This window comes from Hippopotamus amphibius, chromosome 15, assembly GCF_030028045.1.
Source record: "Hippopotamus amphibius kiboko isolate mHipAmp2 chromosome 15, mHipAmp2.hap2, whole genome shotgun sequence".
Lineage (NCBI taxonomy): Eukaryota > Metazoa > Chordata > Mammalia > Artiodactyla > Hippopotamidae > Hippopotamus > Hippopotamus amphibius.
Window position 1 is genome coordinate 23,022,193 of NC_080200.1, and position 16,271 is coordinate 23,038,463.

Consider the following 16,271-nt stretch of genomic DNA (forward strand, 5'->3'; position numbering starts at 1 on the left):
AAGAGCACCAGATATCTTTCCACTTCTTTGTATCATCAATTTCCTGCATCAGGGTTTTATAGTTTTCAGAGTATAGATCTTTCACCACCTAGTTTAAATTTATTCCTAAGTATTTAAATCTTTTTAATGAAATTTTAAATGGGAATTTTGAGGTTTTTTTCTTTCTTTCTTTCTGATAGTTCATTATTTATGTATAGATAATCATCAGATTTCTGTATATTAATCTTATATCCTGCAACATGGTTGAATTCATTTATTGGTTCTAATAGTTTTTTTTTTTTTTGATAAAGACTTAAGGGTTTTCTATATATTTTGTCATCTGCAAACAGTGACAGATCATCATCACTAATCATTACAGAAATAAAAAGCAAAACAGTGATATATCACCTCACATCTGTCACAATGGCTATCATCAAAAAGCCTAAGATTAAGAAATGTTGGCAAGGATGTGGAGAAAAGGGAACACTTGCATACTGTTAGTGAGAATGCTGGTGCAGCCACTATGGACAAGAGTATGGAGGTTCCTCAAAAAACTAAAACCACAACTGCCATATGATTCAGCAATTCCACTCCTGGGTCTATATCCAGAAAATGAGAAAATCAAAAAAGATACATGGAACCCAATGTTAATAGTAGCACTATTTTCAATAGCCATGGTATAGAAGCAACCTAAATAGGCATTTCTCCAAGTAAGACATACCAGATGGCCAACAGACACATGAAAAGATGCTGAAAATCACTAATTATTAGAGACATGCAATTAAAAACTACAATGAGGTATCATCACACACCAGTCAGAATGAATATCATAAAAAAAATCTACAAGTAACAAATTCTAAAGAAGGTGTGGAGAAAAGAGAAACCACCTACACTGTTGGAGGGAATGTAAATTGGTACAGCCACTATGGAAAACAGTAAGGAGGTTCCTCAAAAAGCTAAAAGTAGAGTTACCATATGATCCAACAATCTTACTTCCGGGTATAGACAAAACTGTAATTGAAAAAGATACATGAGAAAACTTTAAGACACTGATGAAAGGAATCAAAGATGATAGAAATAGATGGAAAGATATACCATGTTCTTGGATTGGAAGAATCAACATTGTGAAAATGACTGCAATACCCAAAGCAATTTACAGATTCAATGCAATGCCTATCAAATTACCAATGGCATTTTTCACAGAACTAGAACAGGAAATTTTAAAATTTGTATGGAAACACAGAGGACCCAAAATAGCCAAAGCAATCTTAAGAAAGAAAAGTGGAGCTGGAGAAATCAGGTTCCCATACTTAAGACTAAACTACAAAGCTATATTAATCAAGACAGTATGGTACTGACATAAAAACAGAAATAAAGATTAATGGAACAGGATAGAAAGCCCAGAGATGAACAGATGCACATACAGTCACCTTATTTTTGACAAAGGAGGCAAGAATACATGATGGAGAAAAGACAGCCTTTTCAATAAGTTGTGTTGGAAAAACTGGACAGCTACATGTAAAAGAATGAAATTAGAACACTTCCTAACGCCACACACAAAAATAAACTACAAATGTACTAAACACTTAAATGTAAGGCCAGACACTATAAAACTGTTAGAGGGAAACATAGGCATAAAATTCTATGGCATAAATTACAGTAAGATTCTTTTTGACCCACTTCCTAGAGTAATAGAAATAAAGCAAAAATAACCAAATGGGACCTAATGAAATTAAAAAAGATTTTGCACAGGAAAGGAAACCATTAAGACAAAAGAAACAACCTTCAGAATGGAAGAAAATATTTGCAAACAAAGCAACTGACAAAGGATTAATCTCCAAAATATACCAGGAGCTTATGCAGCACAATATGAAAAAAACAAATAACCCAATCAAAAAATGGGGAGAAGACCTAAACAGGCATTTCTCCATAAAATACATACACAGATTGCCAACAACACATGAAAAATTCTCAACATCACTAATCACTAGAGAAATGCAAATCAAAACACAATGATGTATAACCTCACACCTATCAGAATGGCCATCATAAAAAAAAATCTGGAAACAATAAATGCTGGAGATGGTGTGAAGAATAGGGAACCCTCCTGTCCTGTTAGCAGGATGGTAAATTGATATAGACACTATGGAGAACAGTATGGGGATTCCTTAAAAAAACTAAAAATAGAACTGAGCATATAGTCTGAGACAACTGTAATTCAAAAAGATACATGTATCACAATGTTCATTGCAGGACTATTTACAGGACATGGAATCAACCTAAATGTCTGTTGAGAGATGAATGAATAAAGAAGATATGGCACATGTATAGAATGCAATATTAGCCATAAAAAGGAACAAAATTGAGTTTTTTGTAATGAGGTGGATGGACCTAAATTCTGTCATACAGAGTGAAGTAATCCTGAAAGAGAAAAACAAATACCATACACTAATGCATATATATATATGTATATATATATATATGTATATATAGATTCCATATATATATATAATGCATATATATATATGGAATCTAGAAAAATGGTACTGATGAACCTAGTGGAAAGGCAGGAATAAAGATGTAGACATAGAGAATGGACTTGAGGACATGGAGGGAAGGGGATGCTGGGATGTAGTGAGAGAGTAACATTGACATGTATATACTACCAAATGTAAAGTAGATAGCTAGTGGGAAGCTGCTGCAGAGCACAAGGAGATCAGCTCAGTGCTTTGTGATGACCTAGAGGGGTGGGATAGAGATGGTGGGAGGGTGCCTCAAGAGGGAGAGGATATATGTGTAAACACAGATAATTCACTTTCTTGTGCAGCAGAAACTAACACAGCATTGTAAAGCAGTTATACTCCAATAAAGATGTATTAAAAGTAAATAAAATAGAATGCAAAAAAAAAAAATGCACCACTATGTTGACAGCAGCACTATTTTCAATAGATAAGACATGGAAGCAGCTTAAATGTCCATTGACTGATGAATGAATAAAAAGGAAGTGATATATATATATACATATATATATATATATAAATATATGTATATAATGGAATATCATTCAGCCATCAAAAAGAAGGAAATAATGCCATTTGCCGCAACATGGATGGACCTAGATATTATCATACTAAGCAAAGTAGGTCAGAAAGAGAAAGATCATATGATAGCATTTTTATATGGAATCTAAAATATGATACAAAGCAACATATCTTTGTATCACAAAAAAAAATAGACTCACAGATATAAAGAAACAGACGTGTGGTTGCCAAGAGGTGGTAGGGCAGGATAGGAATGGGAGTTTGAGATTAGCAGAAGAAAACTATTACCTATAGGATGGATAAACAACAAGATCATACTGTATAGCATAGGGAACTATATTGATTATTATGTGACAAACCATAATGGAAAGGAATATGATAAAGTATATGTATATATATGGGTAACTGAATCACTTTGCTGTACATAAGAATTTAACATTTTAAATCAACTATACTTCAGTAAAATTTTAAAAAAGGAAGCAAATCTAGCCTCTCAACATGAATTATATGAATTAAACTTATGTATATATGTCTTAAAGAAAGAGCAAAGAAAATTATCTTAAATATAGAAAAAAATCACCTTCTGTGTATCACTAAATTCATTCATTTGAAAAGCCAAAGTCATATTCAGTTGAACTAGTATTCAATTTGTGCTTAATCTTAGCAAAAAGAGTTTTGCATATGTTTAAGTAAAATATTTTATATTTTTGATATATGAATTTATGCAAGGCAGACAACTATTCATATTCTATACAAATATAGATACATTTCTTTAATATTCTATGGATTCTTTTTTTTCAGATCTTTATTGGAATATAATTGCTTTATGCTGTTGTGCCAGTTTCTGCTGTACAACAAAGTATATCAGCTGTATTTATACGTATATCCCCACATCCTCTACCTCTTGAGCCTCTCTCTCACCCTCACTATCCCACCCTTCTATGTTGTCACCAATCATTGAGTTGTTCTCCCTATGTTATTCAGCAGCTTCCCACTAGCTATCGATTTTACATTTGGTAAGGTATATATGTCAATGCTACTCTCTTACTTCATCCCAGCTTCCCCTCCCCGCCCCCCACACCATGTCCTCTATGCATGCATCTTTATTCTTGCCCTGGCACTGGGTTCATCAGTACCAATTTTTTTTTTTTTTTTTTTTTTTTTTTTTTTTTTAGATTCTATATATATGTGTTAGCATACAGCATTTGTTTTTCTCTTTCTGGATTACCTCACTCAGTATGACAGACTCTAGGTCCATTCACCTCACAACAAATAACTCAATTTCATTCCTTTCTATGGCAGAATACTATTCTATTGTACATATGTGCCACATCCTCTTTATCCATTTATCTGTTGATGGGCATTTAGGTTGTTTCCATGTCCTGGCTATTGTCAACAGTGCTGCAATGAATATTGTGGTACATGTATCTTTTTGAATTATGGTTTTCTCAGGGTGTATGCCCAGTAGTGGATTGCTGGGTCATATAGTAGTTTTTATTTTTTTAAGGAACCTCCTTACTGTCTTCCATAGTGGCTGTACCAATCTCCATTCCCACCAACAGTGCAGGAGGGTTCCCTTTTCTCTACATGCTCAACAGCATTTATTTCATGGATTCTTTACAAATGATTTTGTCTGTTAATATACCATCTTACCTTCTGACTTTGGGTACCAGATTGGTGTGTCTTTTTCACAATAGGAAATGAATTATTCATTATGGAACTGGGTATTTAATGCAAAATCTACAGTTAGACTAAATACAACATTGAAACATAAGCAAACAGTTCATAGTTCTTTATTTAAAATGCATACATTTGTCTCTTCCTTCAGGAAAAATAATAAAAATAGCCAGTGGAAATTTTCAGCCAAACATCAAGTGATTTCATCTTATTTGGGTTGTTTCCAATATAAAAATGTGTCTGTTCTTTGTTCTAATTTTCCTCAAGGCTTTATTTGGCAATCTGTTCATGATCCTTCTCATCCTTCTGGACACTCATCTTCACATACCCATGCATTTCCTAGTTATTCAGCATTTCCTCGTGGATATGAACTATAACTCCAACATTGTCCCCAAGTGGCTTCCATTATCTGTTGGAAATAATTCTATCTTCTTCAGCAGGTGTGTTCAGAGCTTCCTCATTTTATTTTAGCTGTTGCAGATGCGCCAGTCTTTACATCTAGGAGATACAATTTTTATGTGGTTATTTGCAAAGAATGTAATATTATTTTTATTCTTTACTTTAATATGTGAAAATTGTTTTGTAATTGAATTTTATAGATTTTTCCAACAAAATGAAAACAATTTGTAATTATGTAATACCTAAAATTCCAATATGACTCTAATATGTGTGATATTTTAAGAAGTTCTGCTTATATTTTTGTATTAAATTAAACACATTTCATTTGACTTAAATTTTGGTCTATATAATCAAAACTGGATAATAAAAGAATACATACAAATTATTACTTTACACTTACTGAAAAACAATATATAAAATACATGATCCTCAGGAATTCCTTAGGGGTCCAGTGATTAGGACTTGTGCTTCCACTGCCATGGCCCAGGTTCAACCCCTGGTTGAGGAAGTAAGATCCCAGGATCTGCATGGCAGGGCCAGAAAAATAAAAAATAAAATAAAATAGAATACAGTGTCTACAAATTTTAGAGAGATAATGATATTGGTAGAATGAGTAAATTTTTCTTTCCCACTGAATTGACCCTTAACACACCTGTGAAAATGTCTCAAGACGTTCTCACAACTGCTTTCTCAAACTTGGCTTATGGCCATCCTGAGCTATTAGTGACTTGACCTAGATTGTCTAAGTCTCAATGGACATTCTTAAGTCAGTAACAAAACAAAAAATAAAAACCTAAATTCAGTCTCCAGGTAAAAAAGGCCTCGAATCAAACCATTGTTGCTCCTGAGTTTACATGGAAGTATTTAAAATAGCAAGTGGAGATAAAAAATTAATACGTACATTTGTTTAGATGTTTTTCAAAGAAGTTTACACAGAAAATGACACTTTATATGATGACGTTCTGACAACTATCAGCAAATCAAGCCAGTGACTTTGTGAAAGTGCAGATATAATAAAAGGTACTAATCCTAATTGCATTTTTATTTTTACTCACTGTTGAAGAGGAGGGACTCTTCAGCAAGTGCTTAAGAGAAATTTATTCAGAATAAAGTGTTTCTGTTATAAAGAAATGAATATAACCAGGCATCTCATTAGCCAGGGAACTCCAAAAAGAAAACTTTATTTTACTGAACTTGGTTTAACATGATATATTAATATACTAAAATATATATCCTTAAAAATTTAAAAAAATGGGCTATTCAAATGCTTATTTATATATTTTTTTATGACATGAAAGTCTTTTTGAACCTAGCACTTGTTATTATACAATTCTGACAATTGATCTGATTTTGAATTGCTGATTGTGAAATGGTAGTACAATGTAGTAAAATTGATAAAGGCAATCACTGATATTGTTTATGAACTACTAGTGTGGATTTATGGTGGAGAGTACATTAGCCTACCCTCATCTATGACATATGCTGAAGTAAAATTGAAAATAATTATGATATTCTGTGATAAAATATATAATAAAAGTTTATATAAATTAAAATCTTATTTGGCCATAATTGAAAGAAGAAATTTGTAGGAAAAAAAAAAAAAAAGGAAATTGAAGGATAAACAATATTCATTAAAGAAGGAAGGAGTCATTGTATCCACAACCTGTGATGTATCTCCTGCAAATGAGATAGATAGCAGCCAAGAGGAGAATGCTTTAAAACAACATAGGTAACAGAAATTAAATTCTTCAGGAGTAGTGATGTTTTCATGCAAGCACACTGTATAATCTGATAGAAGCTGGTGCTATTGTTTTAACACTTTTGGCAGTGTTGGTTACTGTTTGGGTTGAAATCATTCAGGATTTTAGGAAATCACTTTGGAAAAGGAGTGATGTGATCTATGTAACCTTTGTTATGTTAAGAAACAGAAGATTTTAAATGGAGTTAGAGATTGAGTGACTGGCTGCACTTTTTACAGTACTGTTCAGCAGAAATTGTTGAAAATGAAATAGACAACAGAAAGTAATTTTGGACCTGATTCATAAATGTGACTTCTGAAAGGGAAGTGAGATGAAGGTCTTGGAAGAGGTAGGGCCTAGTCATATTTTAGTATGTTTTGGATGTGCTCAAGTTTTACTTGAAGAATAAACCTAACACTTAAGGATCCTAATCTTTAATAAAAGATTGTGGAGGATAGCTTTTCTTATTTCCTGCTTATTTATGTGTATATATATATATATATATATATGAATTAAGGGTGGTTCCACAGCATCAGTTTTAATCTTAATACTGCTTACTATGTGTTCTTTTACCCTACATGATTCCAAACTTTCAAATCAAACCTAGAAATTACCTGTCTAGATTTTATATGAAAATACAAAATGGCAAATATAGTGAAGGTTAAAGATGGCTAATGTTACCTGTCTGTGAGTATATTTTATATATATAATTATATATATATATATATAATTTGAAGGATATATATAAATTGAAGGATATATATAACTTGAAGGGTATGTATTATTCAAATATATATTATATACATATAATTTGAAGTGTGTATGTATATATATACAACCTGAAGTATAACTTCTAGACATAATACAGGTAACTAACTGTATGTTTTGTTACAGTTATTCAATTGCTATTTTTAAAAACAAGCAATGTAAACTTAAAGTATCATATGCTTTTAACTTTTGCATTTTATTTATCTCCTTTTCACTTCTTTTACACATCAATTAAATTTCAAATGAAACAAAAATAGTATCTGAATAAACAACCTTGCAGAGTTTTTCTGAGAATCCAATGGATATAGCATAAAGACACAATTGAAAACTATATAGACTTATGCAATTGTAATGGATGACAAGTGAGGTGACTGTAAATGATGGTTATGACAAGATCTTGATAAAGATGCTAAAATTACAGCTCCTGTTCAGTGGTATTTTGTACTCAGGCATGTACGACTTTTATGTTCTATCTAATAGATAGCTTATGATATCATGTTTCTTTGCATCTGTGTTACTTAAAAAATACACTTTCATATATTACATCCTATAATCTAAGCTTACATTTCTTATTGTTAGATAACATAGAATTATATCTAGTTTTAAACCTAAACTCTCTCCGGTGTACTCATGTAATAAAGCAAAACAAACCATGTTCTCATCGCAAAAGTGAATTTGAAGGACATATTCTTAAAATCAGTTTCTGTCTTTGAAAATATTGGTTTCCCTAATTACCTATTGGCCTAATAATGCTGGTTCACCACTGTAAAATTTTACTGAATAATATGAATTACAAGCATGCAAATATATACATACACAAATATTATCTGTGTAGTCCAGCTCTCTTTATACTGTAAAAATATATAGGTCTCAAACTGTATACCTTTGAAAATTGACAATGCACAATATTTAATTATTAAGTACTATTAGTAAAATTACTGAGTCTGTAAATTAATATAAGCCACTATGTACTCTTTGTTTTTTCTTTAGAAGAACCAATTGTGGAAACACCTGAAGGAATATGGAATCTCATATAGGCCTCCATGTAAGGTTACTTGTAGAGAACTGTGCTTGTCTAGAATCCAGATAACACATCACTGGGTAATGTGATTCTGATTCTGTGAAACCCAATTCATAATAATATAAATTCTAAATACCTGAGAGCAAAACAAAATAATCTTATTGTAGACATTTATGATCAGTCAATTTTTAGGAATGAGAATTGACTTCACGTGGATAATGCATTCAAAGACCTCCCAGTATAAATGATCTGGTAACCTAGTTTACCAGTTTCCCAGGCCTACATATCAGGAATAAGGAAGGTCAATTTGGGGAAGGTCCAGCATTTTAGTTTACTTCAAATATCTTGAGAGAGAGGAGATGATCCATATTTCTCTAAAACCTGGTGGAGATTGTCTTTGTGTTTTAGGGACTTGTAAAAGTCTAATATGAGATTTCTTATAGAACTTTCAACAAAGAAGTTTAAGGAAGCTTGTTAGATAAATCCATACTCCTACTGTACCTCTGTAAATAGCCACACCAGCTTTATTTTGCAATCAAGAAGGATATTTCATTGAGAAGAGTTTTGGTCAAAAGAAAGGAGAGTGTAGGGTATAAACATTTATGCTTTAGTGGAAAATTCTATATTGTCTAGACTCTAGAGGTCAGTCATTCACATTTTTCAACTTGATCACTAGGTCACTATATAGTCTTGAATAACTCACTTCATATCTTTGTGATTCATTTTTAAAAATCATTTTAATAATAAAACTATAGTTTTAAAAACTGTATGTTTTGTAAAGTATGTGAATTACTAAAAGGAGGATTTTCAGTATTTCACTTTCAACTGAAAATACAAATATAAGGAAACAAAGGTCTGCAATGAAATTGATGCATATTGACTTTGAGATGGTCATATGTAATTTATTTGGAAACTTCAGCAGTATTTGGATGGTTTAACTTAGCATACAGAATATGTGTATCTATACTCTGAATTACACAGCAGATGATATGGTCATTTCTTTGCAAGTGAAATCTAGGAAGCGAGAATATTTCATTGGGAGCAAAACATGAATTGAATTATTTCCTTTAAAAGCTTTGAGAGACCAATTTTAAAGATAATGTGTTTTGGTTGCTGTGGGGTCAAGTGAAAATACTTTCAATTTGGTATATATGATAAAGTAGAAGCATATGTCGAGATGAGTAAACTATAATCAGTGAAATAACTTTGTGTTTTAAGACACATTTCATATACTTTCTTGACCTCCTACCACTTATAATTTATATTTTAATGACTTTCAATTACTTTCTTTTTTCCTCCCTTTTCAGTTATTTTTTGTGTTGATCAATAAAAGCGCTCCAACCTTATTTCAAATTTCTTACCTCAAAATATGTAATATCTGAGGGATAAAATAGAGACACAGGGGTTGCAGTTAGATAGATAGATCAATTGATCTGGGCATCCAGCTTGCCAAATATATATTTAAGGTAAAATCACTTCAAATCTCTGAATCTCAATTTTGTCACCTGTAAAATGTCAGTAGTGGTGTCTAAGTCAAGAGATAGTGTTCATGGTTAAATACAATTTAATCCTTGAAACATGTCCTAATGCATCCCAAGTGCCAACCTATAGAGATGGTCAAAGAAAGTTTAAACCTTTCTCTCTCTTCCATGTAGGACATGGCCCAGATTCAAGGCATTTATTACTCCTCACCATGAAACGACCATCAGAAATTTTTTCTGCTAGGTCTTTTCTCCTATGTATAATGTTATTAATGCTAATACCTAGATTGCACTTTTTAAGGAAAATTTTAAAAATCAATTTTGTAATTAGAAATAGGTTATTTATTGTTTTTCCAGTGGATAAAAGCAAATAAAAGTTTTAAAAAAATGGGCTACTTAGCTTTATTTTTACCTAAGAAAAAATTTCCTTTTCATGTTACACCTTGACGTATTCAAAGCTAATAGTCAAAAGTTTAGATTGCTTTCTCATTAGATGCAGGGGTCTTTTAAGTAATATCACAAGACAGAATACTAGAATAGTACAACACGAATTATGAAAAAAATAAATCTTCCATTGTCAGTCATGATACGTGGAATCAAATATCACATATGATGTGCTATTCATTGCTTCACTTCTTTGGTTATTTTTTCAATTTTAGAATGTGATAATATTAACTACCAAAAGAAAACTTTGTTGTAGACAATCCTATATAAAATACATGTGATAGGAATCATTGTTAGTCTCATATATTTTAACTTATCAATAAGTAAATTACTAATGTAAATTTTATACTATGTAATTAGTCTAATATGTTATATCATGTTGGATACAGATGACTTTTATGAAAAATTTGTCCTTTCACTTTTTCCTTTGCAAAATGGTCAGAGGCCACACATTATTTGAAGATCAATTCCTTTGCACATGTTCTGGTTTTGTACAATGTATTTGGAGTTACAAATATCCAAATATGTAATTTCAGTTACATATAAAGTCTGCCTTTGACTTTTTATTGTGGTGAATATATGTTATATATATTTATATATTTTTTATCCATTTTTAAGTATAAAAGGTCAATAACACTGAGATTATTGACATTATAGTGTAATCATTACCTACATCATACCAGAAGACTTTCATCATGCCCAACTGAAACTCTGTACCCATTAAATACTAACTCTCCATTCTTCTCACCTTCCAGTCCCTGGCAACCACCATTCCACTTTCATCTCTATGAATTTGACTACCCTGATTAACTCATATATGTGGAATCATGTATGGCTTCTCATGACTGGTTTTATCCATGCTGTAGCATGTAGCAGACTTTCCTTCATTTTTAAGGCATTATATATATATATATGTATATCTTCTGTTTATTCATTAATTATGTCAGTTGCTATTTATGTTGCTTCAACCTGTCAGCTATTGCAAATAAAGTTTCCAGGAACATGAGTGTACAGCTATCTATTCTAGATTCTGCTTTCATTTATTTTGGACATAACTTCAGAAGTGGAATTGTTGGACAATATTTTGTTTTCTGTTTGTTTGTTTACTTGTTTTTATTTAATTTTTAGTAGTGTATTGTGGCTTTACAATGTTGTTTTAGTTTCTAATGTACAACAAAGTGAATCAGCTATATATATATACATATATCCCCTTTTTTTGGATTTCCTTCCCATTTAGGTCACCACAGAGCATTGAGTAGAATTCCCTGAGCTATACAGTATGTTCTTATAAGGTATCTATTTTACCCATAGTATCAGTAGTGTATATATGTCAGTCCCAATTTCCCAGTTCATCCCATCCCCACTTTTCCCCCCTGGTATCAATAAGTTTGTTCTCTATATCTGTATCTATTTCTGCTTTGTAAATAAGATCATCAATACTAATTTTTTTTCAGATTCCACATACATGTGTTAATATATGATATTTATTTTTCTCTTTCTGACTTATTTCACTATGTATAATATTTTCCAGGTCCACCCACATCTCTACAAATGACCCAACTTTGTTCCGTTTTATGGCTGAGCAATATTCCACTGTACATATGTACCACATCTTCTTTATCTATTCCTCTGTTGATGGATAGTTAGGTTGTTTACATGTCCTGGCTATTATACATAGTGCTGCAATGTCTGTTTTTGAATTATGGTTTTCTCCAGGTAGGTGCCCAATAGTGGGATTGCTGGGTCACATGGTAGTTCTATTTTTAGTTTATAAGGAAGCTCTGTAATGTTCTCCATTAGTGGCTGTATCAAGTTACATTCCCACCAACAGGGCAAGAGCATTCCCTTTTCTCCACACCCTCTCCAGCATTTACTGTTTGTAGATGTTGTGATGATGGCCATTCTGATGGGTATGAGGTGATAGCCCAGTGTAGTTTTGATTTGCATTTCTGTAATAATTAGTGCTGTTGAGCATCTTTTCATGTGTTTGCTGGCTATCTGTGTGTCTTCTTCAGAGAAATGTCTATTTAGGTCTTCTGCCCATTTTTTGATTGAGTTGATTCTTTTTTTGTTATTGGGCTGCATTAGCTGTTTGTATATTTTGGGGATTAATCCTTTGTCACTTGCTTCATGTACAAATATTTTTTCCCATTCTGAGGATTGTCTTTTAGTCTTGTTTATGGTTTCTTTTACTGGGAAAAAGCTTTTAAGTTTAATTCAATCCCATTTGTGAACATTTTTATTTTCATTACTATAGGAGATGGGTCAAAAAAATCCTACTGAGATGTATGTCAATGAGCATTCTGCCTATGTTTTTTTTTTTTTTCTAAGAGTTTTAGAGTGTTTAGCCTTACATTCAGATCTTTAAGCCATTTCAAGTTTATTTTTGTGTATGGTATTAGAAAGTATTCTAATTTCATTCTTTTACATGTAGCTGTCTGGTTTTCCCAGCAACACTTACTGAAGAGGCTGTCTTTTCTCCATTGTATATCCTTGCCTCCGTTGTCATAGATTAGGTGACCATAGATGCCTGGGTTTATCTGTGGGATTTCTATCCTGTTGCATTGATCTATATTTCTGTTTTTGTGCCACTACCATGCTGTTTTCATTACTGTAGGTTTGTAGTATAGTCTGATATCAGGGAGCTTGATTCCTCCATCTTTGTTTTTCTTTCTCAAGATTTCTTTGTCTATTCAGAGTCTTTTGTGTTTCCTTACAAATTTTAAAACTTTCTATTCTAGTTCTGTGAAAAATGCCATTGGTAATTTGATAAGGATTGCATTAGATATGTAGGTTGCTTTGGGTGGAATAGACATTTTCAGAGTATTGATTCTTCCAATCAACCACATGGTGTCTCTCACCATCTGTTTGTGTCATCTGTGATTTCTTCCATTATCATCTTACAGTTTTCTTCATACAAGTCCTTTGCCTCCTTAGGTAGGTTTATTCCTGGGTATTTTATTCTTTTTCTGGTGTGGTAAATGGGATTGTTTTCTTAATTTCTCTTTCTGGTCTTATTTTTAATGTATAGGAATGCAAGAGATTTCTTTGTACTAATTTTGTATCCTGTGACTTTACTAATTTCATTGATTAGCTCTAGTAGTTTTCTGGTGGCATCTTTAAGATTTTCTATATAATATTGTGTCATCTGCAGTGAGTTTTGCTTCTTCTTTTCCAATTTGTATTCATTTTATTTCTTTTTCTTCTTTGATTTCTGTGACTAGTACTTCCAAGGCTATGTTGAATAATAGTGGTGAGAGTGGGCACTCTTGTCTTGTTCCTGTTCTTAGAGGGAATATTTTCAGTTTTTCACCATTTAGAATGATGTCGGCAGTTGGTTTATCATATATGACTTTTATTATGTTGTGGTAATTTCCTTCTATGCTCACTTTCTGGAGAGTTTTTTTTTTTATAATAAACAGATGTTGAATTTTGTCAAAGGCCTTCTCTTCTTCTATTGAGATCTTCATATGGTTTTTATCCTTCAGTTTGTGAATATGGTGAATCACATTGATTGATTTGTGTATATTGAAGAATCCTTGCATTCCAGTGATAAACCCTACTTGATCATGGTGTGTGACATTTTTAATGTGCTGTTGGATTCTGTTTGCTAGTATTTTGTTGAGGATTTTTGAATCTGTATTCATCAGTGATATCGGCCTGCAATTTTCTCTTTTTGTGACATCTTTGTCTGGTTTTGGTATCAGGGTGATGTTGACCTCATAGAATGAATTTGGGAGTGCTCTTCCTTCTGCTATATTTTGATAGAGTTTGAGAAGGATAGGTGTTCTCTAAATGTTAGGTCTTCTCTAAATGTTTGATAGAATTTTTCTGTGAAGCCACCTAGTCCTGTGCTTTAGTTTTGGGTGATTTTTAATCACAGTCTAAATTTCAGTGCTTGTGATTTGTCTGTTCATATTTTCTATTTCTCCCTGGTTCAGTCTTGGAAGATTGTGCTTTTCTAAGATTTTAACCATTTCTCCCACATTATCCAATTTATTGGTATATAGTTTCTTGTCATAGTCTCTCTTGATCTTTTGTATTCCTGTGGTTTCAGTTGTTACTTCTCTTTTATCATTTCTTATTCTGTTGATTTGCATCCTCTCCCTTTTTTTTCCTGATAAGTCTAGCTAATTGTTTCTCTCTCTCTCTTTTTTTTTTTTAATCTTCTCAAAGAACCAGTTTTTATTAGTCTTTGCTGTTGTTTCCTTCATTTCTTTTCATTACCTTCTGATTTGATCTTTATGATATCTTTCCTTCTGCTAAATCTGGGTTTTTTTTCATTCTTCTTTCTCTAATTGTTTTAGATGTAAGGTTAGCTTGTTTATTCTAGATTTTTCTTCTTTCTTGAGGTAGGATTGTACTGCTAGAAACCTCCCTCTTAGAACTGCTTTTGCTGTGTTCCATAGGTTTTGGGGCATCATATTTTCATTGCAATTTGCTTCTAGGTATTTTTGATCTCCCCCTTGATTTCTTCAGTGATTTCTTAGTTGTTTAATAGTCTGCTGTTTAGCCTCCATGTTTTTTTTTTTTTTTTTTTTTTTTTTTTGTAAAGTAAGTTTAATATCACTGGTGTGATGGAATTTCAAAAACCATAGGTATGTCAGTCTTCATTCTCCTTGTTCTCAGCTCAAGTCCATCCAGGTGTCCTCTCTTGATTCTTTTTTTTTTTTTTTTTTTTTGCCTCCATGTTTTTTATTTTTTAGTTTTTTTTTTTTTTTTTCCTGTAATTGATATCTAGTCTCATGGTGTTGTGATCAGAAAAGATTCTTGATATGATTTCAATTTTCTTGAATTTTCCAAGGCTTGATTTGGGATCCAAGATGCAATCTATCCTGGAGAATATTCCATGTGCAGTTGAGAAATGTATTCTGTAGTTTTTGGATAGAATGTCCTATAAATATCAGTTAAGTCCAGCTGGTCTACTGTGTCATTTAAAGTTTCTGTTTCCTTATTTATTTTTTTGTTTGAATGATCTCTCCATTGGTGTAATGAGTTTTACAGTCTCCTACTATTATATTGTCACTGTCAATTTCCCCTTCTACAGCTGCTAGCATTTGTCTTATGTATTGAGATGCTCATGTGTTGATGCATAGATATTTACAATTGTTATATCTTCTACTTTGATTGATCCCTTGATCATTATGTAGTGACCTCATAGTCTCTTGTAATAGTCTTTACTTTAAGGCCTAATTTGCCTGGTGTGAGTATTGCTACTTCAGCTTTCTTTTGACTTTCATTTGCATGGAATATCTTTTTCCATCTCCTTATTTTTTGTCTGCATGTGTCCCTAGGTATGAAGTGGGTTTCTTGTAGACAGCATATATAAGGGTCTTGTTTTTGTATCCATTCAGCCAGGTTTGGTTGAAGCATTTAACCCACTTACACTTAAGGTAATTATTGATATGTATGCTCCTCTTACCATTTTCTTAATTGCCTGGGGTTTGTTTTTGGAGGTTTTGTCCTTTCTTATGTTTATTGCCTAGGAACTTCTGTTCCTCTAGAAATTGTTGTAAGCCTGGTTTGGTGGTGATGAATTCACTTAACTTTTGATTTTCTGTAAAGCTTTTGGTTTCCTTTGGATCTGTGTGATATTCTTGCTGGGTAGTGTATTCTTGGCTGCAGGTTTTTGTCTTTCAAGACTTTAAGGATCTCCTGCCACACCTTTCTGGCCTTCAGAATTTATGCAGAGAGATCAGCTGTTATTCTCATGGGTTTTCCC